At 40.0% G+C, this 21,989-nt stretch overlaps 1 protein-coding gene across 1 annotated transcript in view; it reads left to right on the top strand.

Moving 5' to 3' along the window:
* prdm6 (PR domain containing 6) overlaps positions 1-21,989 on the top strand; it is a 254,465-nt gene that overhangs the window by 6,786 nt on the left and 225,690 nt on the right. The gene's annotated exons all lie outside the window — the stretch shown is intronic.

Below are 21,989 nucleotides of genomic sequence, written 5' to 3'. Positions count from 1 at the left end.
CATTTAAACATGGTCTAAACAAGCATTGTTTTATACTTTCTGGATGTCCCATGATCATATTATAAAGTAGTTGTGTTCTAAGTTATGAATCAAGCACTGCTAGGAGTTGTTTTTTTTTGTTTTTGAATGTATTTCTTATCAATAAAAAATTCGGTGTGGCGTGAGCAAATTTTTATTCCGAAAGTGCGGCCCAGTGAAAAAAGTTTGGGAACCACTACTCTAAATGATGTTTACATGAAATATTTCCCTTTTCCATGAAGTTAATATCACATTCTAATTGTTGGCTGAAAAGGAAGAATGTGCAGTGTTACAGGGAGAAAGCAAGACAATAGCACTAAGTGAATTGCTCACTTGGAGGCCCGGTGCATACACAATAGGCCGAATGGTCTCCTTCTGCACTGTAACAATTCTGTGATCCTGAGAACATTTTTTTCATGACAGTCTAATTTAAAAAGAATGTTCAAAAAGCAAATGTTGGAAAAGTCATATCAGATAAGAATAAAAAAAGGAAATCATACTAACCCAGTCATATTGGAACCAAATTACCAAAAGTATAGTGGACAGTTAAACTCATCTTTTGAAGCCTCTTTAACTCCTTCAAGATTTCACACATCACTCTACTTGTGAAAATAGTCTTCACAGTATATGTTTTGAGTATTGTTGAAAGCTTCAAAGCTTCTTGTCTTGTATTCATCATATGCAAGAATACCAATATAAGGGGAAACATCAATTTATGCTGCATGAGAAGAAAGTGCTGATTGGTCTGCATAATAGACTCAATTCACTGTGTCCAACAATATTCTGCAATTGAACAATGTTTGCTAAAGAATCCTCAGTGTACTAACAATTATGCTGACAAACCAATTTAAGATTGCCAGTTGGGCTTGCTGTGTGGCACGTTTGCATGGACTGGAAGATACATATGTTAATATACAGGGCCCTGTTCTTTGCAGACTGAAAGAACATGTACACACATTATGCCTGCTGCAGCAAAATGAAATAAGTGACAGCCATTTGCTGGTTCATTCCTCAGGGCAATGCCTTGACCAATCGAGGCAAGCTGTCTGGTTTAAATTTCAAACAATGCTTGGCAGTTAACAATCAGTCATCTGGTGCTTTCTCCATGGTAACATATTTACCAATCAGATAAAAGCAAATTACTGCAGATGCTGGAGTCTGAAACCAAAAGAGAAAATGCTGGAAAATCTCAGCAGGTCTGGCAGCATCTGTAAGGAGAGAAAAGAGCTGACGTTTCGAGTGCAGACGAAGTTAAAAGGTATAGCACGTGAGAGATATTTATACTGCAGGGTGAGGGAATGAAAGATGAGTCATAGCCACAGAAACCAGGGAAACCAGTTAATAGCTGTCCACAGAGAGACTAAAGGATGTGAATGGCCAAATGGCAGAGAAGCTAAAATGAAGATGTTGGGGGGAGGGGGGGAGGTGTTGGGGGGGGGGGTGGGGGGGGGGGGGAATGGATAGGACAGAGACAAGACCCAGAAAAGGAGAAGCAAAGGGGGAGAAAAGGTAAGAGAAGGGGTGTAGAGTAGGGGAAAAGAGTGGGAAGAGAAATGAAGAAAGACAACAAAGAAACAAAAGGTAGAGACCAGTAAAAACAGTTCATTTTAGCTTCTCTGCCGTTTGGCCATTCACATCCTTTAGTCTCTCTGTGGACAGTTATTAACTGGTTTCCCTGGTTTCTGTGGCTATGACTCATCTTTCATTCCCTCACCCTGCAGTATAAATATCTCCCACTTTCTATGCCTTTTAGCTTTGACAAAGGGTCGTCTGGACTCGAAACGTCAGCTCTTTGTCTCTCCTTACAGATGCTGCCAGACCTGCTGAGATTTTCCAGCATTTTCTCTTTTGGTTTACCAATCACAGTCTATTTGCCAACCAATCAGCACTTCCTCCTCATACAATATACAAGTTATTGCCTGGTTATTATTGTTATCCCCTTATATCAGCATTCATGTACAGTGTCCGAATCAGTGCAAGTCAAAAAGCTTCAACGTGTCTCTTTTTCAGCAATACTCAAGTTCTGCACTACCAAACAACTATTAATATATGTTTTGTATCTCTGCATGAGACTGAGCAGATTGCTTGGCAGCAATGCGTTTTGGTCATTTAGGAGCAATTCATCATCTACTATGATTGGCTGCGACATTTTCCACTTTATATGTTTGCAGTATATTTTGTACTTAAAAAGAGTAATGTGTATTTTTGTAGCTGTTTGAAATCATTTTTGATGTTACTTTATCATTTTCGGTGCTAACTATTGAAATATAATTTTTATTTTCATTATTATTGCCCACACATAAATTGGGCACTGCAAAAGAAATGTTGATATTTTCACATATGTCATTGCTGTATTCGATACTGGTTCTAACAAATGAACCTGTAACATTAACATAAGGCTTAGAACTATAGAATCATACAGCAAGTTGAATCTGCAAAAAATAATAGCCCAGGTTTGCTTAAAAAAAGGCATCTGAATGAAGGACAATTTTGCTAATCTTCAAATTGGCCAACAGCTTGTAGTGAAGAAGAAATACTCCATAAATTGTGAATCGCTACATTTTCTAACCTTTTTATGTTGTTTGCTGTTTGCCTTCTGAAAACAGGATCTCACCCTTAACCTCCCTTGGATTTCCATGAAGTGGTTGCACTTTAATTGCCCAGAAAGTTAAATTTGACAATTATCATTATAAGCAACCTTTTAATGATATGATCTTGGCCTTTTGGCTAAGATCAAGCATGGGATTTTCCGGCGGCGCACACCCCGAAACCAGAAAATCCTGCCCAAAGTCAACGGACCTTACCATGGTCCGCCCTCCCGCCCGCTCCAATTCCCGTGGCAGGCGGAACGGGAAAATTCGCCCACAAGTGTCAGATCAAGCCCAAGATGGGGTGCAATGCCTTATCTTGTCAGCTTGGACCTTGATTTGGATTCAATTGGATTTTGATTTTGGTTTTTGGAGCAAGCAAGGAATGGATTTGTGTTTGCCATTCTAAGCATTGGCCTTGCTACTTTAAGGATGGAGTAAAATTTTAAAAAATGTTAATGACTGCCAATCAACCCTCTTGGCCAGGAAATAAACAATCATGAGTGTTGATCCTGATTCCTTTAGGCTGTGAAATAATTTAGGAGATTATAAAAACATCAAATTTGAAATGAGCTGCTATTTATTTTTCCTTTTTCACTCTCAATTCAATCTTTCCTTCCCTCTCTTTGTTTCCTTCTCTATCTGCTTTGACATTGAATTTGCTACTCTCATACACCCTTCTTCTCAGTCCATCTTACTTTTATTTCTCAATCCTTTAATCTCATGTGGTAAGATAACTAGTTTGTTCACTGAGGTACCATTTACCATGTTGCCCTGGCTGTACAAATATCACCTTGCACGTCCAGCAACTTGTGGGCAAAACATTTAAAAACTACATGTATGATTGTTAGTCTAACAAATGGGATATGCCATAAATGCCCCACTCCATCAAAATCTGGCTCATTGTGTTTCCTGGAAATTTAGTTGTCACTCTTTGTTATAATGACAGAGGCTCAGCTTATTCCTTATTAGGAAGCAATGCTACCCCAATAGCTTTCCTTTTGAAATTATATTTGGAATAATTCCCAGTAATATATTGCTTGTATTATGGGTAAAAATCAACAAGTCAAACTTTATTTTGATTCTTGATGAATAATATTATTAATAAGGTTTATTAGGTCAATAGATTAAATAAAAGGGTATTCATTCAATAACTGTTATTTCAGAGTATAGTTTTATTTCCAAAGAAGAAACCTTTAATTTTCACAGGAAATGTCTTCTGATCCAAGCATTTAAAATGCCTGAATGCTGTAGATATAAGCAATATATTAATCTAGAATGTTATTGAAGAACTAAGGGAGATAGGACACATAGTTTCAATGCAAGCTTCAAGCAAGACTAGTGACGTTGGAAGAGCTTTTTTTTCACATACTAAGTGGAATTTTTAAAAAAATGTCTCTCTTAGTATCTAAGTTGTTTAAGGGATCAATTTGCATCCAGGCAAATGCAGAGTATTGCGTCATACTCCTGAGTTGTGACATGTAGATGGCAGGCAAGCTTTGGGGAGTCAGGAAGTGAGTTAAACATCTCAGAATTTCCAGTCTCTGACCTGCTCTTGGTCACAGCACTTATATGGTTGGCCCAGTTCAGTTTCTGGTCAATGGTAACTGCCAGGATGTTGAGAGTGGGGATTTAGTGATGGCAATACCATGGAATTTCAAGGGGAGATGATTAGATTCTCTCTTGTTGGAATGGCCATTGTCTGACTCTTGTGTGGTGTGAATGTTACTTGCCACTTAACAGTACAAATACAAATGTTGTCCGGGTTTTGCTGCATATTGACATAGAGTGCTTCAGTATCTGAAGAGTTGTAAATGGTATTGAACTTTGTACAATCATCAGCAAACATCACCACTTCTGATCTTATGATGGAAGAAAAGTTATTGATGAAGCAGCTGAAGATGGTTAGGCCTAGGACACGACTTGAGGAATTCCTTCAGCGATGTCCTGGGATTGGGTTGACTGACCCCTAACAACCACAACTATCTTCCTTTGTACTAGGTATGTCTCCAGCCAGTGAAGATTTTTCCCCCTGATTTCCATTGACTTCAATTTTGCCAGGGCTCCTTGATATCACACTCACTCAAATGCAGCCTTGATGTTCAGAGCAGTCACTTTCAGCTCCCCTCTCAAGTTCAGCTCTTTTGTCTATATTTTGGCCAAGGCTATAATGAGGCCAGAACCTGAGTTGCCCTGATTGTGTCCAAACTGAGCTTCAGTGAGCAGATTATTGCTATGTAAGTGCTGCTTGATAGCCCTGTCGATGACACCTTCCATCATTTTCCAGATGATTGAGAGATGGCTGATTGGTTGGTAATTGACCAGATTGGATTTGTCCTGCCTTTTGTGGATTGATCATTGCTTGGCAATTTTCCACATTGTCGGCTAGCTGTGAATGTTGTAGCTGTACTGGAACAGCTTGGCTACAGGTGAGGCTAGTTCTGGAGCACATGCCTTCAGTCATTTGGTCAGCATGTTGTCAAGGCCCATAGCCTTTGCAGAATCTAATGTTGATATAAGTCATTTCTGCAGCATTTGTAGCGAATGCAGGATGCGGTATAATGTTTCTTTACCTCTCCCCAGTGATAGGGAAGATTGCTTATATATTCTATTTCAACAAAATTGTAAAAAATTTTAGAAGAATACATTAATAGTTTTACTGAAAAATATCAGAGGAAATTCTCTAGCTAAGTTTACAATAAGCATAAAATGGTCAGAGAAAATATATTTCTAAAGTGTTTATCCCCCCCAGAGAGTGCATCGCTGTTTTATTCCATTTTATATAGCAATCATTCCTATAGGAATCCCTCTGAGTGGGACTGACAAACTTAATATCAATTTGTGACAAATTAAATGCAATTTGTTCTGTCCACTTGTACTCACTGCAAACTAGATTTAGATGGCTCAAAGTCATTTCACTTACAGCTGTACACAACTTACAGCTAAAAGGCTGACAGTCTTCTTGTCCAAGCTGGACTGAAAGTAAACACGTATTGTGATGCTTATTCTTCATTCTTCCTGCTTATACTTCTCACAGCTAACAGTATAGTCCTTAATAAAGTTACTTATTACAAAGAGAATTGAATTAGCATTTATAATATTTTAGGGCATGAATCCCAATGACAGCCATCATTCTACAAATAGGCACACTTTTGGGGAACTCACAAAAGTGCAGTTGTATTATCTGTTGTAGTATTGTTTTCTATTTTCAGACATTTGCAAGACATAAATCAAAGAGTTTATGGGGAAAAACAATTAAAACTTGCGGATCCAAAGCACACAGATTTGTGAAAGTTTTTTGTGGCAACAATTTACTGCTTTAGCAAATGTCATAACACGTCAAACATATTTTATTTTATTTCAATATTCCACTTGATCGTTCGTGACTTACCTCAGTTTGATGATGAGTGATAGCATGTACAACCTGCCGGACATTTTGTTTATTTCTGTTAAATGCTGGAAAAGCACTACACAAATGCAGAATTGTTTTTATGCTGTTTATTAGAAACATTATTACAAATTATTTTGAAATACGATGACTGTTGTTCTGTAAGCAAATACGGCATTTAATATACATTCTGCATGATTCCACTAACAGCAATGAGATAAATGTCCAATTTATCTGTTTATGGTCATGTTAGTTGAAGTATAGTGCTTTCCAGGAAACCAAACAATCTCATTGTTGTTTTTTAAATAGTGCTATGGAATCTTTCACACTCAGGGAAATTTTCCCATCCCGTCTGCCACGGGAATCGTAGTGGGCAGGTGAGCGGACCATGCAGAGGTCCATTGACCTCGGGAAGGATTTTCCAGTTTTGGCGCGAGCGCAGTAAGAAAATCCTGCCCAGGATGTCTCATTAAGTGCAAATTCATTTCTGACACTGCCACTCTCACCTAGAACTGCACTGAAGTGCCAGTCTAGACGGGCCTTGAGCCCATAGATAAACTTAAAGGCAAAAGTACAATTGGTAACAAAATTGAAGGAAGTCAGAGAAGAAATAGTGGAGGCTTTGACTAATTTTTTTGAAAAACAAATTCTGCTGAAGAGTTGCTGGTGTACCATTTCTGTTCAAGAAGAGAGAGAAGGATAAACTTGATAATTATAGATTCATTAGGCCAGAGTCGGTTGTGAGCAAACATTTTAGAGTTAATTTTAACTCCTGTTGGGAAGCTTGGGAGTTTGAGGTGGAGACCGGACACATTTTAAACTTTGGGTCTCATTTGAACTTTGGTGGTTAACCTGTTTTGAGAAGGAAGTGGTATGTATCTAGCAGAGGAAGATGCTGGATGCATACCATGCCAGCAACAAGGTAAGTCACAGGAGGCAGAGTGTTTGAGGTCTCCCAGATGTAATTGGTGAATAATCTGGCATAGCAGAGGCCTGTTCTTGTGCACTTCCTGGTCTCACTACAGAAGATTTTTTCACTTACTTTCAATGACTTTACTGGTTTTTCAACAGGTTTAGCTGGTGGGGTGTCCTCCCACTCAGGAGCGGGCTAAAATGCCATTAAGATTCCATGTATGTCATGCGGTTCTGATTTTCATTTACTAGTGCTGAGTGAAACATGAGATAACAAAGAACAAACTGCTTGGGTTTGATAAAGACCAGTCATGTTTGACAAACGTATTGCAATTTTGTTTGATGAACTGACTGATTCCATAGATAAAGAAAATACAGTCGATGGTCTATATGTGTATTTTCAAATGACATTCCCTCACGAGAGAGTTGATGCAAAGAAAATCAGGTTCATTCTATATTGAAAAGCTAATAATGGATAGGAAGCAAAGCATTAGCATGAACGGGTGATGTTCAGTTAACAGAAGTAGAAAAGTGATATGGCAAGCTTAAGTGATAGATCCATTTTTGTTTTTGATACTGGATTCAGACACAGGACGCAATAGTTAAATGTCCAAACCACACAAAAGTAAAACATTTGTCAAACAATGAAGAGGAATATAAAAACCTTTAGGATAACTTAGACAGATCAGCAGTATGGGCAGACAAGAGGTAGATTCAAATCAATGCACAAAGATCCTACAAGATATGTTTTGTGAGGATAAACAATGAATGAGAGGAAACACTTAATGGAGATAACTTGAAGGCTGTGATTAGACAGAGAAATCTAATTCTGTAAAAGTGTGAATACCGGTAATATATTTCCACATTTTAAAAATAGGAGTTACGAGTACAGAAACAAAGATGTACTGATGCATTTGTACAAGAATGTGCTAGTTCACAATTACAGTAGTGTGTACAATTTTGGGCATTCTATTATCGATAGAACATTAAAACAACAGAAAGCATTTGTTCATGAGGATAAGAAATTACAATAATGAGGAGGAATCTGAGATACTAAATCAAACAGATTGTATGTGTTTAAGAATGCTTCAAAGCATCCCGCTTGGCAAAGGGTTGTGTTGTAATTGCAGTGCACAGCGTTTTTACATCAACATAACTGTCAAACGCTACTCTGTAACATTATTTGTATCGTCTAATATATTTGTCAAAGCAAAATGAAACCTAGGAAACCAAGCATTTCTGTATCACATGCTTTTTTTGTATATGATTTTGAAATTATTACATCCTGGATTTTCTCTCTCTCCATTTTGCTTGATCATTGACCTGCTGATGGCCTCTCTGCACATCATAACCCTTTCATTTCCCTCTCTCTCTGAAATACATTGTACTATGAGCTCTTGTGCTTTCTAATATATTTACTATGTTGAAATAGAATCTCATTGAACATTAAAATCAGTCTTTTTTCAAACCTCAAAACTCCTCACCACCTTAAGTTCTTCCCTCCTTCTACAGTCATCAGTCATTTAAGTTCCAATCTCAGAGTTATTTAATCGCTGTTTCATGACTTATTTTGCTTTTTCTATTTTATTCTTTTCAACCTTTTTGGAGCCTGGAGTATGGAGTCTTCAGTTAGTTTCTCAATGGAAAATGCAACTAAAATTGTGCTGGCAAACCGTCATGCCCCAGTGTTCCTGAGACTAAAGTCAGGTTTAATTTTTTTAACGTGTTATTTGCTCAAGTTGCATTTTATTGATGTAGGATAGATCCTTCTTGAGCTATAGAATCCCTACAGTGCAGAAAGAGGCCGTTGGTAGCCCATCGAGTCTGCGCCGAATTTCCGAAAGAGCATCTCACCCAGGCCCTCCCCTCTGCCCTCTCCCTGTAATCCTGTGCATTTACCAGAGCTAATCCACCTAGCCTACACATCTTTGGACTGTGGGAAGAAGTGGGAACATCCCAAGGAAACCTGTGCAGACATGGTGAGAACGTGCAAACTCCTCACAGATAGTCCCCAAGGCTGGAATCAAACCCAGATCCCTGTTGCTGTGAGGCAGCAGTTAAGTTTTATTATTCCAGTCTCATATTTTGTTACTGTGATTCTTAATGTGGAGGATCCATTGAGGATTTTTTTGGTTCCTAAAGGTTTGCAGTAATGAAGTTTAAATATCTACATGGTTGTGCTGATAAAAGGTATTAAAGTAATATGGTCAAATATAGGGTTACAGGGATAAGGTGGGAAGGTGGAGTTGAGGATTGTCATATCAGATCAGTTATGATCTTATTGAATGGTAGAGCAGACTCAGTGGGCTGAATGGTCTTCTTATGCTCCTACGTCTTATGGTCTATGGTCAGTAAGAGGCAATTCATTTGCACAGGGCAGCTGGGCATAAATTGTAACTGGGCACACCACTGATATCTATCTATCTCTTAAGGCTAGACATTCTAATGACTGCCACTTTCAGAGTAGGCAATTTACTCAACACCAGCCATGATCCCTTCAGCCCCTTATAAGGTGGGAAATCATTATAACATTAAAAGAGTACTCCTTTTCTGAGGGATGTCCAGATCACTATCCTGTATTAGACATCAGAGTGGGGGCCACATGTGTTTATCTGGAATTTGGTAATTCTCAACTTGTTCCGTGCACAGATCTCCACAGATAAAGTGGGCCAAGGCAAGTTGGAAACAGTGCTGACCCAGCCAAATTGGACCTCTGTTTCTCAGGATTATGATGATCCTTTGGCTTAGTGATATCATTCCCAGCACTGAGACAGAAGGTGATTTATGGTCTTGAGACCCACTCCAAGCAGCCCCAATTAGTGGAGGCGCAATTATTCTCAAAATAATGGCTTGACATCGAGTGGGCTGTTGATATCCAAATGGAGTTTGAATCAGGGTTAACCGTAGCAATACCACTCTGAGGCCGAAAGGGTTGGATTTGGGGGCCCAACTCCAGTCAGTTCCTACAAACAGAGACCGTAGCACTGACCCTGAATACTGGATTGACATCCAACTTGCATCTCATTGGTGCAGATGGCGCACCCATTGTAAAGGGTAGGTGGGGTTCTCTAGCCTTGCTTGAAGCTCACCTAAGGGCAGATCACCCAAAAATAACAACTCTGAGGAAGATATCAGGAAAGCACTTCTGCTGTTCTAATTGATGCAAAAACCTTGTGAGACTTGGGTTAGAACATTAGGGCAGAGCTCAATGCATGAACAGTATTTTCTCTTAGTGCATTTTCAGTTTTCAAAACTTCTGAATACATGCTGTATTGCTGACATTTATTAGTGTTAAGATTCATATTTGTAAACAATATTGACTCCAGTATATTTAAATATATTCATTATTCACATGTAAAGAATACTACCACATAGGATCCAGGAATAACCATGCCTTAGAATAATTTGTCATGACATTTTTCTGATGTTTATTATTAGTATCTACAAACTAAATGTGTATTTTAAACTGCTACATAGAGTTTAAAAGCACCAGGATTTATCGCGACTCTGTCAAAAGTTTGCATCTAACAGCTTTTTTTTGCAGACACAAAATGCTTTAGTTTTCATCCATTGACTTTGAATAGACAGAAAATCTCTAGAAGCTTTGCTTCTCTGAGGGTATCTCAAGGTATCACAAAGCTGTTTTATTGATTGAATTAAGATGCGGAGCAGATTGAAAGGAGGGGAAATCAGGGCTTGCCATTTAGCCTCAGAAACAATTATTGCCTGATAAAAGTTGGATTTGTTTTTAACTGAAATATAAGGACAGGGATGCAAAAGAAAAGTCTGTAATTCCAGAACATCGTATGATATGACAAGTTCACTGACATATTCTATCCTCTCAAATGTAAGATAATGAAGGCAAAAAAAACTCCAAATGACTCATAAGTGAATTGTATGTTTCTATGAACCAATTGTCGATGCTTTCCTTTGAGATGGTTGAACTAAGCTTAGCTGAGTGACCCTCCTGTCTGTATTTATCTTTTGATGTTTAGATGTAACTGAGTTTATCAAAGATTTGAGAAAAAAAATCTATTTTAATAATACAGAAATGTCAGCCCCATTCACTTATTTATTGATTCTGTCCTTCCAGCATTTGGCAAGTTGGGATCTTGCCTTATGAAAATCTATCATATTCCCCATTTCAGTTCAGCTGCAAATTTCAGATTACCATTTCCAAAGCCACAATTTAAAATATTTCCTTATCTTTATTTCAGTTCCTTCTACCATTTGATTATGCAATCATGAATTAGTATTGTTGCACCTACTTGTACATATTTACTGACTGCTGCTGGCTGAAATTGTTCTCTGCAGCCACCTCTTCCCTTTACTCCATGTCTATTGCTGTAGCTTCAGCTCAAATTCCTCAGCTATTCACTATTGCAAACTGCAATGTGTTCTGTTGCTCCCACCATGGCACCCATTGCCAGCTCTCTTAGCTCAGCAGCCCCAACTGCCTCATCCCCTTCCTGTAGTGAATACCTTATCAAGTTAAGGTAGAATTTCGCTGACCCCCCCCCCCCCCCCCACCCACCCCCACCCCTTTCCTTTCCTTTCCTACTTATTTTTATTCATTCAAGGGCTTCACTGGCTAGGCCAGCTGTTATTGCCTATCCCTAATGCCCTTGAGAAGGTTGTGCTGAGCTTCCTTCTTGAACTGTTGCAGTCCATATGGTGTAGGTACAGCCAAAGTGCTGTTAGGGAGGGTGTTCTAGAATTTTGACTCAGTGACAGTGAAGGAATGGTATTTCCAAGTCAGGACGATGAGTGGCTTGGAGGGGAAACTCCAGGTGGTGGCGTTCCTAGCTATCTGTTGCTCTTGTCCTTCTAGATGGTAGTGATTGTGGCTTTGGAAGATACTATCTAATGAGTCTTGCTGAGTTCCTGCAGTGTATCTTGTAGGTGGCATGCCACTGTGAGTCAGTGGTGGAGGGATTGAATGTTTATAGATAGAGTGCCAAAGAAGTTGGTTGCTTTGTCCAGGATGGTGTCAAGCTTCTTGAATGTTGTTGGAGATGCACTCATCCAGGAAAGTGGAGAATATTTCATTCCACTCCTGACTTGGGCCTTGAAGATTGTGGACAAGTTTTGAGGAATTAGGAGGTGAGTTACTTGTTGCAGGATTCCTAGCCTCTGACCTTCTCTTATGGGCACATTGTTTGTATGGCTAGTTCAGTTAAGTTTCTGGTCAATAGCAACCCCCAGGATGTTTATAATGGGAGATTCAGCGATGGTAATGCCATTAAATGTTAAGGGGCGATCGTTATATTCTCTCTTGTTGGAGATGGTCACTGCCTGGCACTTGTGTGATGTGAATGTTTGCAGTATTAGGTGCCTTTAGCTATTTATTGATATGTATACCCTCACTTGTCAGCCCAAGCCTGGATATTGTCCAGGTCATGCTGCATTTGGACATGGACTTCTTCAGTGTCTGAGGAATCGTGAATGGTGCTGAATATTGTGCAATTATCAGCAAACATTCTCAATTCTGACCTTATGATGGAAAGAAAGTCATTAATGAAGCAGCTAAAGACAGTTGTGCCTCGGACATTACCCTGAGGAACTCCTGCAGAGATATCCTGGAGCTGAGATGACTGGCCTACAACAACCACAACCATTGAGTTTTGTATCAACCAACAGAGAGTTTTCCACCTGCCTCCCATTGACTCCAGTTTTGCCAAGGCGCCTTGATGCCACACTCAGTCAAATATGGCATTTATGTCAAGGGCAATCACTCTCACCTCACCTATAGAGTTCAGCTCTTTTGTCCATGTTTGAACCAAGGCTGTAATGAGATCAGGAGCTGAGTAGCCCTGGTGGAACCCAAACTGAGCTTCAGTGAACAGGCTATTGCAGAGTAAGTGCTGCTTGATAACACTGTTAATGACACTTTCCATCACTTTACTGATGATCAAATGTAGACTACTGGGGCGGTAATTGGCCAGGTTTCATTTGTTCTGTTTTTTGCGGACAGGACACACTTGAGCAATTTTCCACATTGTTGGGTCGATGCCAGTGTTATAGCTGTCCTGAAACAGCTTGGCTAGGGGCGCAGCAAGTTCTCGAGCACAAGTCATCAGTACAACTGGTGGAATATTGTCAGGGCCCGTAGTCTTTGCAGTATTAGGTGCCTTTAGCTATTTATTGATATGTATACCCTCACTTGCTATTTTATACAGCAGTTTTCCGATGACTCCCCCCCAGAATCACAGCCCTATTTGTGCCAACCTCCAGGACATTCATATGTTTGCAAACAAAATCCTGACCATCCATTATCTAGCAGTAGTTGCATCCTAAAAACTTCAGAACATTATTTAGAATTCAATCCATCATGCTTGTTTTTGGGATTTGGATTCTCTGCTAAACCCGAGAGTAAGCAAACTTGTGTTGAGGAATAACCTTATTGGGAAACAGGGTATTGGGGAGTAGGTGGGGTGTAGGGGGGTGAGGGACGGGGAGTGGGGGTGGTGGTGAGAGTGTGTGAGTGGTAAGTGCGCGAGGATGTTACTGCTTTTAAGACAACTAGGATAAAGCCCCAGAGAACCGAGGCAAGCCTTCTAATCAGTTTGCTTTGGCACTTGTCCACCTCTGTGGCTGCCTATGATCTACTCTCTCTCATCACTACCCCCTGGAAGCAAAGATTGACTTTATTCAGCCCTTTAAATTGAGGCAGGTCTGGCGAGTCAGGAAATTTCCCAATATGAACTATCTACCTTGCTAGTGAAAATCTGGCCCTGATTATCTAAATGCCAGTTGCTTCTTCTCCGGTCTTCCATTCATAGGAATATCGGAAAACAGGAATAGGTCATTTAGCTCCTCCTGTCTGTTCCACCATCTAATACAATAATGCCTGATTCATTACAATTATCTCTCTTGTCTGTTCAACAGCTTTTTTTGTTTGATTTAATGCCCTTTCTCCCATCAAATCACTCACAGTCTCCTATCCTGGCCATTCACCTGGTAAAATTCATTCCTCTGTACCCTAAGGTCTAGGGGTCATAGTCTTAAGGGCACTTGACAGCTTGGTTTGACTATCTTACAATTTACCACTTCATCCCTTTCACAGCCAATTCACCCTGTGACTCCAGTATCTCCCTGATACGTAAGGATAACCAACTGTCCATCAATATTTCTCTCCTATTCCTTCCATTTGCACCTCTAATGTCAAGAGGAGAAAGATTATGGGTCTTTTGATCTCAAAAATCAAGATTATTTGCATGGCAACCTGAACCATGACATCCTTCTCTGCATCCTTCCACATTTCTTGCCCATACATATAATTCCAAGTTCCCTCTAGATTCATTTCCTGTTTAAGGACCAATTTCTCTTATATCAATCCTTTCCTTAGACTTTGTTAGATCATTTCTTGCCCAATCTTCAAAACTGTTGTATTCACTTTAACTTAAAAATACCACCACAACCCCCCACCACCCCATCCACTTCAAATGCTGCTCTATTTCTAAGACTTTTGAGTGGGGCATCACGTTCTCGCTTAATATTCACTCTCTACCATGCCTGATTTAAATGTTCTGGCTTCTTTCCCTTGCAAAGTACTGATGTCTTCCAATGTCAACATTGACAGCACTTGTTACTGTAATCGCAATCACTTTGCATTATTATGTTAAAACTTGCTCAAACACCATACTCTTCACTGTATACCAATACATGTGACAATAATATATCAAATCAAATCAAATGCTCCAAAATGTTTTCATCTTGGCTGATCACCCTATCATACATCATTGTCTTTCCTTTTGATCCAATTCCTCTACACCATCTTCATGTGATTTCACTCCTATTTGCCCTTTGCAGCTCACACATCTCTTTAGAAATTATCATGTACTCTTGCTGCTGCCCACTGAACTTTGGAATACACTGAGGTTCTATCTTTGTCACCGTTCTTTTCTGCAATGCCCTGCTACCTCTCAACAGCATCATCTATAGGCACAGGGCCAGTTTTTGTGTGTATGGTGACAACACACAATTGTACTTCTCCAGTACATCCTGATAAGTGCAGAGTAATTAATACAATTTTTTCTTCTGTTCTGCCTAGAAATACTAGATGCCTTGGGTGAAGTGCATATAGGAAAATTGATCGAGGAATTAGCTCATTTCTCTCTCTATTTAAACTAGTGGGAAAAAGAATCATGCTCTCCAGCAGGCTTGCATTCCGACCTGCTCAGTGTTACTCTATCCGCTGTGCCAAGGCACAGCAACAGGGAAAATGTCTCATTACACCTCAATTAATAATGATTCAGTATAGAAGTTGTCAAGTACTAAGTGCACAGAACACTCTTTTCTGTTGATCTTGTTATGACAACTGCCAGCAGCAAAAAAGAGAAACGGGACATAAAACAGACTACCCCCATGAAACATATTAGAAAAGCAAAATTCTATAATAGAAAGAGGAACACAACAGATTCTTGGCAACTGTTATAATGAAGTAAACTCATTACAGTGAGGCTAAGATACTTTGATGTTATGACTGTTTGCTGCATAACACAGTAACTTTCAATGAGGGTGGAATGAACAGGCTGGGTTTTTCCAGTTGGCAAATTCCAGGTTGGGCCCTGGTGGGACTTGGGATACAGTTCCCAGAAGTGGTCAATTGAGAAGTTGCTCCAGGGACCCGGGTCCAATTCATGATAGTGAAGCAGGAGATCCAATCAGAGGGCCCACAGAGTTGACAGACCTGCAGCCCCACCAGGAAAGGCAAGTGCAATGGTGCCTCAATATGAAGGCATCCCCAGTTGCCTGCAGAGAAGCCACCAAATACAGAGGCCTGAAGCTGATAGGGCCATTAAGGTGGAAGAGTAGTGACAGACAAAATTGTGGCATTTGTAGCCCTGCCACTGAGGTGTGAAACCTATGGTTTAGATGGCCACTCAGCCTGTCGCTGGGAGGCTGTCTCCTATGAGCTGGCGGCCTCCACACTCTGGAGTGGGGAGATGCTCTTACAGTGGGAAATAACAGTGCCATCACAAAATGACACCTAGGTCAGGCCTTTCTTGCCCTAATTGCCTCCTCACCTCAGTGGAGTGGGAGAGTCCCCTAGGGGCAGAAAGGCATTGGGGAGCTATTGATTCATAACCCTCACGAGGTCCATGGGGAATCACTGATTGATCTCCCTGTGGGGCTTGTTGCATATGAGTTTCCCTGGTAACAGGCAATGGCCTGCCCAGCTGGGGCCCATTACCTGAACCTATTATAAGGCCGGCCCAGGACTGGGCCTGCTGAACTGTAATCCCAGTCAGGGACTAGTGTGTGTGTACAACACGGTAGCGGTTTTACTTTGCATTCTGCAATAAACTATGTTCCTTTCCAGTCCGCATTCCTGAGCCATTACACATCCATTTTATAGCTTCTGCTGCCTGCAAGCCCATTTCCAGGGGGCTGGGAAAATTCAGCCAGACATGTTTGGAAAAGGTGGCAGCACTTTTTTTTTTACAGACTCAGTATTCAGTGAGTAACTCTTCACCAATTTGGTTCTTGAGTGGCAGGGAATTTGATCAATCAACTTGAACATGTAAACCAGTACTGATAGCATTGATTGACATGCCACCTAAATTACTATAGGAAAATACAGACACATCAATCAGTATTCATACTGTACTTCCAGCACTACTCTGGAAATAGAATATCCCAGTTCTGATAGACACTACTGCTATTGATGCTGTTCAGGGCAAATAAAAGCTCAAACTACTTAAATTTGGCAAGGTTCAGGTTCATACATTGTGTAAAATAGCAATTTTCTGAACCTACGAATACATTGGAAACCCATATTTGGAAGAAAAGCTTAACGAAACTAATTTTTTTATTGGATTATTGACTTAAGCAATCAATTTTGTCTATTTGGGGTTTAATTCAGTGAAGATTTGAAAATAGCAACGACTAATCTAAACTGTTTTCTGTTCAGAGACTTTTTCCCATCAATATCTGCTCACCGTGCATCGTTAGATCTTTTCCTGTGATGTGAAACATTTCAGAAATATTAGAGTTCTTGGGGCCCTTTACATCAGAAATATCGGTGGATCCTTCCCCCTTCCACCTTTTAAATCTCCCGACCCCACCCCTGCCTGTTTTGTACCCCAGACAATCCATTAAAGTCCACCCCTGTAGAGAAGGTTGAACTGCTGCTCTAATAAATAGGCACTTCTTTTTCCAATGATATTGGGGGCACACATCGTGAACTTCCCAGGCTGTATCAGGAGAGTTACTTATAGACAAGACAACCCCATACTCAGTTCCAGTCCCTGATGATGTGTCCTGTAGGTCCATATGTTACTTAGTCCCTGAGTATGATGCTCGTAACTGCAGACAAGACTCACACCATATTTATTTAAAATGTACTGTGAATTCTTCGATGTGTATTATGTGACCAGGAAAATGTTGGTACTTTATGAATGTGAAAGGTTAGAAATGGATAGAAACAAGATAAATTGTTAAAAATCATAAAATATCTTCAGGAATTTCCTCAGGACTCAGAAATGGCCACCATAACTTTGACCTGATACTAACAGAAACTCTATTTATATAATTTGACATGGAAAAATAGGGCAGGTTGTGAAGACTTTCCAATAAGAGATTAAACTGAAACCCTGTTAGCCCTTGCAAGTGGCTCAGGGTTTTAACAGACCAATGGAGTTCTAGGCTCTCAGCCAAGCCTCATTATGTATTTCATGGTTAAGAGCCAGATATTCATTGGAGTACTAAAACACCTGAGCCCAAGAGAAGACACTGCTTGATTGACAACTTTGGCTCTCTAATCTATGCTGTCAAATGCACAATCTTTACACAAGATTAAAAGGTTTCAGGTGTTTGCAGGTTCAGTTGTTGAAACTTTAAAAGGTCTGGGCAATTGACACTTTAATTGCGCTGTAGTAAAAGGACTTTTTTAACATAGTGGAAAGTTACAAATGAAAGACTGTTATGTTAAAGCTTTATTTTACATATCCTATTTTCATTAGAGGGTTCGCTGGCTCTATATGGTGTATAGTGGATCAGTGAGTATGGTCTTGCTGCAGCTTGGCATGGGGGCATGAGGCAATATGGAGGTGGGTAGATGGACATTGTTTGATGTCAGGGACATCAGGGACCGTGTGGGTGGGTGAAGGGGCATCACTTGGCATAGGGGGCATTAGGGCCACAAGGGTTGTTGAGGAACACATAACTTAGCAAGGGGAGCATGAGAGCCATAAGGGAGTCATATCTTGGCCCAGGGGACATGAGGAGGACTTTTTGAACTTACATTTTAATAAGTTCTCTCATACAGAATATGGTTCACGTCACCTCTGAGGTGAAACATGACTTATTGAAACCCCGGCCTGACTCTATCAATGCACACCCTTAAAAGTCACTCCTGTGAGTTGGAAACCCCAGGAATGGGGTCAGGAATGCTGAGATGGGTCCCGACTGCCATTTTTAAAGGGCTCCCGAGTCATCTCACCTCGGTGAAAATCCAGCCCAAAATATCCCATGGCAATATTTGGAGAAGAACAGGGGAGTTCTCTTCGGTGTCTCAATATTTAATCCTCAACAAAGATCACTAAAATGTATCTGCTCACTATCTTATTGCTCTTTATGGATCTTGCTTTGTACAAATTGATTTGAAGAGTGCCACAGGGACTACACTTGAAAAGTACTTCATTGGCTGTAAAACAAATTGGGATGATCCAAAGTTGTGAAAGGTACTGTATAAATGCAAGTCTTTGTTTATTTTATCACTCATACAATAATATTATAGGGCCATTTAGTTCTCAGAGTCAGTTTTGCCAATTAATTAGGTTATGGTTGGTCAATTAATCAATTCCATTCACGTGGCTTTGTTCCATATTCCTGGATAACCATACCCAACATTACTCTCAAACTTGAAAATTCAAATCAATACATTTTTTATTCTTTAATGGAATGTGCACGTAATTACCAAAACCAGCATTTGTTGCCCATCCCTGATTGCCCTTGAAACATTCCTGAGAGCAGTTATGCGTGAATCACATCACAGTCAGTCTGGAATCACAGGTAGGCCAGACCAGGTAAGGATGGCAGATTTCCTTCCCGAAAGGTCATTAGTGAACCAGATGGACTTTTACAACAATCGACAATGGTTTCATAGTCATCATTACTGAGAGCAGCTTTCCATTCCAGATTTACTAATTGAGTTCAAATTTCACCAGGTCCATGGTGGGATTCAAACCCATGACCCCAGAGAATCCACCAGGGCTGCTGGATTACTAGTTCAGTGACATTACCACTACATCACTACGTCCCCCTGTGGCACAGTGAGTTCCCTATTTCCACTACCCTTTACGTCTAAAAATACTTCCTGGTTTCCCTCCTAAACGACTAACCTTCAAGCCTCCCTATTATATGCAACAGAATCCATCTCTTCCAGGAACTTCCAGCACTGTTTTGAACATTTGCCATGAATTAGCACCTACTGTCTGATACAGAAAACTATTCCCAAGGTCAGTGATCCTCTGGTACAATAAAAGCCTCCTGATATCTAGCCTAGTTTCATGCTTTTGTAACAGATACATATCATAACCAAGGTATTGTTCTTAGACATTATTGTGATTATGATTTTAAATTGAATTATCCTGGTGGTGCATCCTAATATTCTATTTATTTTTGCTTAGCCTCTCAACACTGCTGTGGATTTCGAAAGACTCATGCCTAGCCTCTTTCTCTCTCAACAAACTTTAGTTGGAACTTCAGCCTGGTATACACATGCTTGGAACTAGCTGCACTCATTAGATTATACTTATCTACCTTACATATCATCAAGAATGCTATCTTCTATCAACTCCATGTGATTGCCTTTGTATGGAGTTTTTTAATAAGTTAACAGAGACCTGGCTCAAGGGAAGGGCAAGACTGGGTGTTGAATATTTCTGAGCACAAGTTTTCAGTAAAGATAGGAAAAAATGAAAAGAAGGAAGGGTGGCAGTATTGGTTCGGGAGAGCATTGCGATCTGGAGAAAGATGATGTCCCAGAGGATTCAAGGACAGAATCAATTTGGCCAGAGATAAGAAACAAAAAGAGTACAATTACATTGTTTGGTGTAGTCTAAATACTACCAAGCAGTGAGCAGGATGTGGAAGATCAAATCCATAGGGAAATTACAGAGAGAAGCAAACATTATAGAGTTTCTGTGCAATAAGGCGGGAAACAGATCAGAATATTTAAATGAGCATTTAAAAATGCTGAGTCCATTTGAGGCGGCACAGTGGCACAGTGGTTAGTACTGCTGCCTCACAGCGCCAGGGACCCGGGTTTGATTCCTGGCTTGGGTCACTGTCTGTGTGGAGTTTGCATGTTCTCCCCGTGTCTGCGTGGGTTTCCTCTGGGTGCTCCGATTTCCTCCCACAGTCTAAAGATGTGTGGGTTAAGTTGATTGGCCATGCTAAATTGACCTGAGTATTAGGGGGATTAGCAGGGTAAATATGTGGGGTTATGGGAATAGGGCTGGGTGGGTTATGGTCGGTGCAGATTTGATGGGCCGAATGGCCTCCTTCTGCACTGTAGGGATTCTATGAAATACCACTGGAATGATTTTTTGGTCCCATAGTTACACACAGAAATAAAGACTAAAATGTCATTTTGTAATGATTAATTTATAAAATGTTAAACCACAGCATCAGAGACAGGAGAAGCAATTTGTTAAATCTGACTATCAGGCAATATACTTTTCCGATGCATTTCCTGTTTCTGTTTGTAATTTCATTCAAATTATACAATTTTTCATAAACAGCACAACTGCTTATTCCAGTATGTTCTGCTCATAAATTCAGACAATATTCCCCAAAGACTCATTGACAAGTATACTGGTCTTCATGAAGCGAAACTATTAAAGCCCAGAAGCTCCCAGATTTGATCGTCATTCTATTCTAATTTCAGCTAGTGTAATAATTGAAATGTTACTACAGGCCTAAGTGTCCCTGGTTAGCAAGGGGGTAATTTAACAAAGTTCCTGCTGTTGGTTGTTATGCAGTGCTCCCTTCTCAATATTATGCATAGTAAGAAGTCTTACAACACCAGTTTAAAGTCCAACAGGTTTATTTGGAATCATGAGCTTTCGGAGCGTTCCAAATAAACCTGTTGGACTTTAAGCTGGTGTTGTGAGACTTCTTACTGTGCCTACCCCAGTCTAACGCCAGCATCTCCACATCAAAATTATGCATGTAGAGATCTATGATGAGAAGGGGATTGCGCTCCAGTTGTAAAGGTCTCTAATTCACTAAAGCACATCTTAACTTTCACTGTTTAGTAGTAAATTTAGAATTTAAAATTGTCTGTCTGTTTTACACCCTGCCTAATTCCATTAACATCAATGGAAATGAAAATGGGACAGGATGTATTGCGAGCAGCTGGTCCAAATCCACAGGTTCGCCATCTGGCAGTGCAAGTTAAAACCAGATTTGTTGAGGCATAAATATAACGATTGGACACTAGGGTGAGGTACAAGAGGATAACTGGGACCATGAAACTGCACACTTGCAGGGGCCACTGCTTTCAGGAGAGGAGGCAGAAGAGAGACAAAAAAGTTTAAACGTGAAATTTGAACAGTTAGCTAACATATTGTTACCTCCTTATACAATATTTATGGTCCCATAAATGATGTGTTTGTGTTTACCTTGCTATGATTGATATATATATTTGATTGTAATCATATTTTTTCTCTTTATGGGTACATGTTGTTATAAACTTGATACGAGCATCACGCATCCAGAACTAAAAGTCTAATCGTAAAGAACAGGAAATACTGCACATGCTGCTCGCAAGGATGTTTGGGTTTTGGAATATGTGAACAACTGTAATATGTTTGTTATCTTTGTTCAGATAGTTCAAAAGGTATTATAATCTTCAAAGCGTTAGGAACTCATTGAGATATGTTCACTTTTGTTGTTGCTGCTTTTTAATTATTGTAAGAAATGCAATCCTGTGCTTTACCGGGAGTAGTATGGGCAATAAAGATGCAATTTATAGGAAAATCCTAGCTCCTGTTTTTGTTGGCTTAGGCCGCTGCCCATGTAAAACTGAGAGAAAGTCATGATTTATTTCACTGATTTGTAGTCACCATTGT

The sequence above is a fragment of the Mustelus asterias genome, chromosome 6, assembly GCF_964213995.1.
Source record: "Mustelus asterias chromosome 6, sMusAst1.hap1.1, whole genome shotgun sequence".
Classification (NCBI taxonomy): Eukaryota; Metazoa; Chordata; class Chondrichthyes; order Carcharhiniformes; family Triakidae; genus Mustelus; species Mustelus asterias.
Note: the sequence above shows the minus strand (reverse complement) of the source record. Positions and strands in the feature narration are given on the sequence as shown.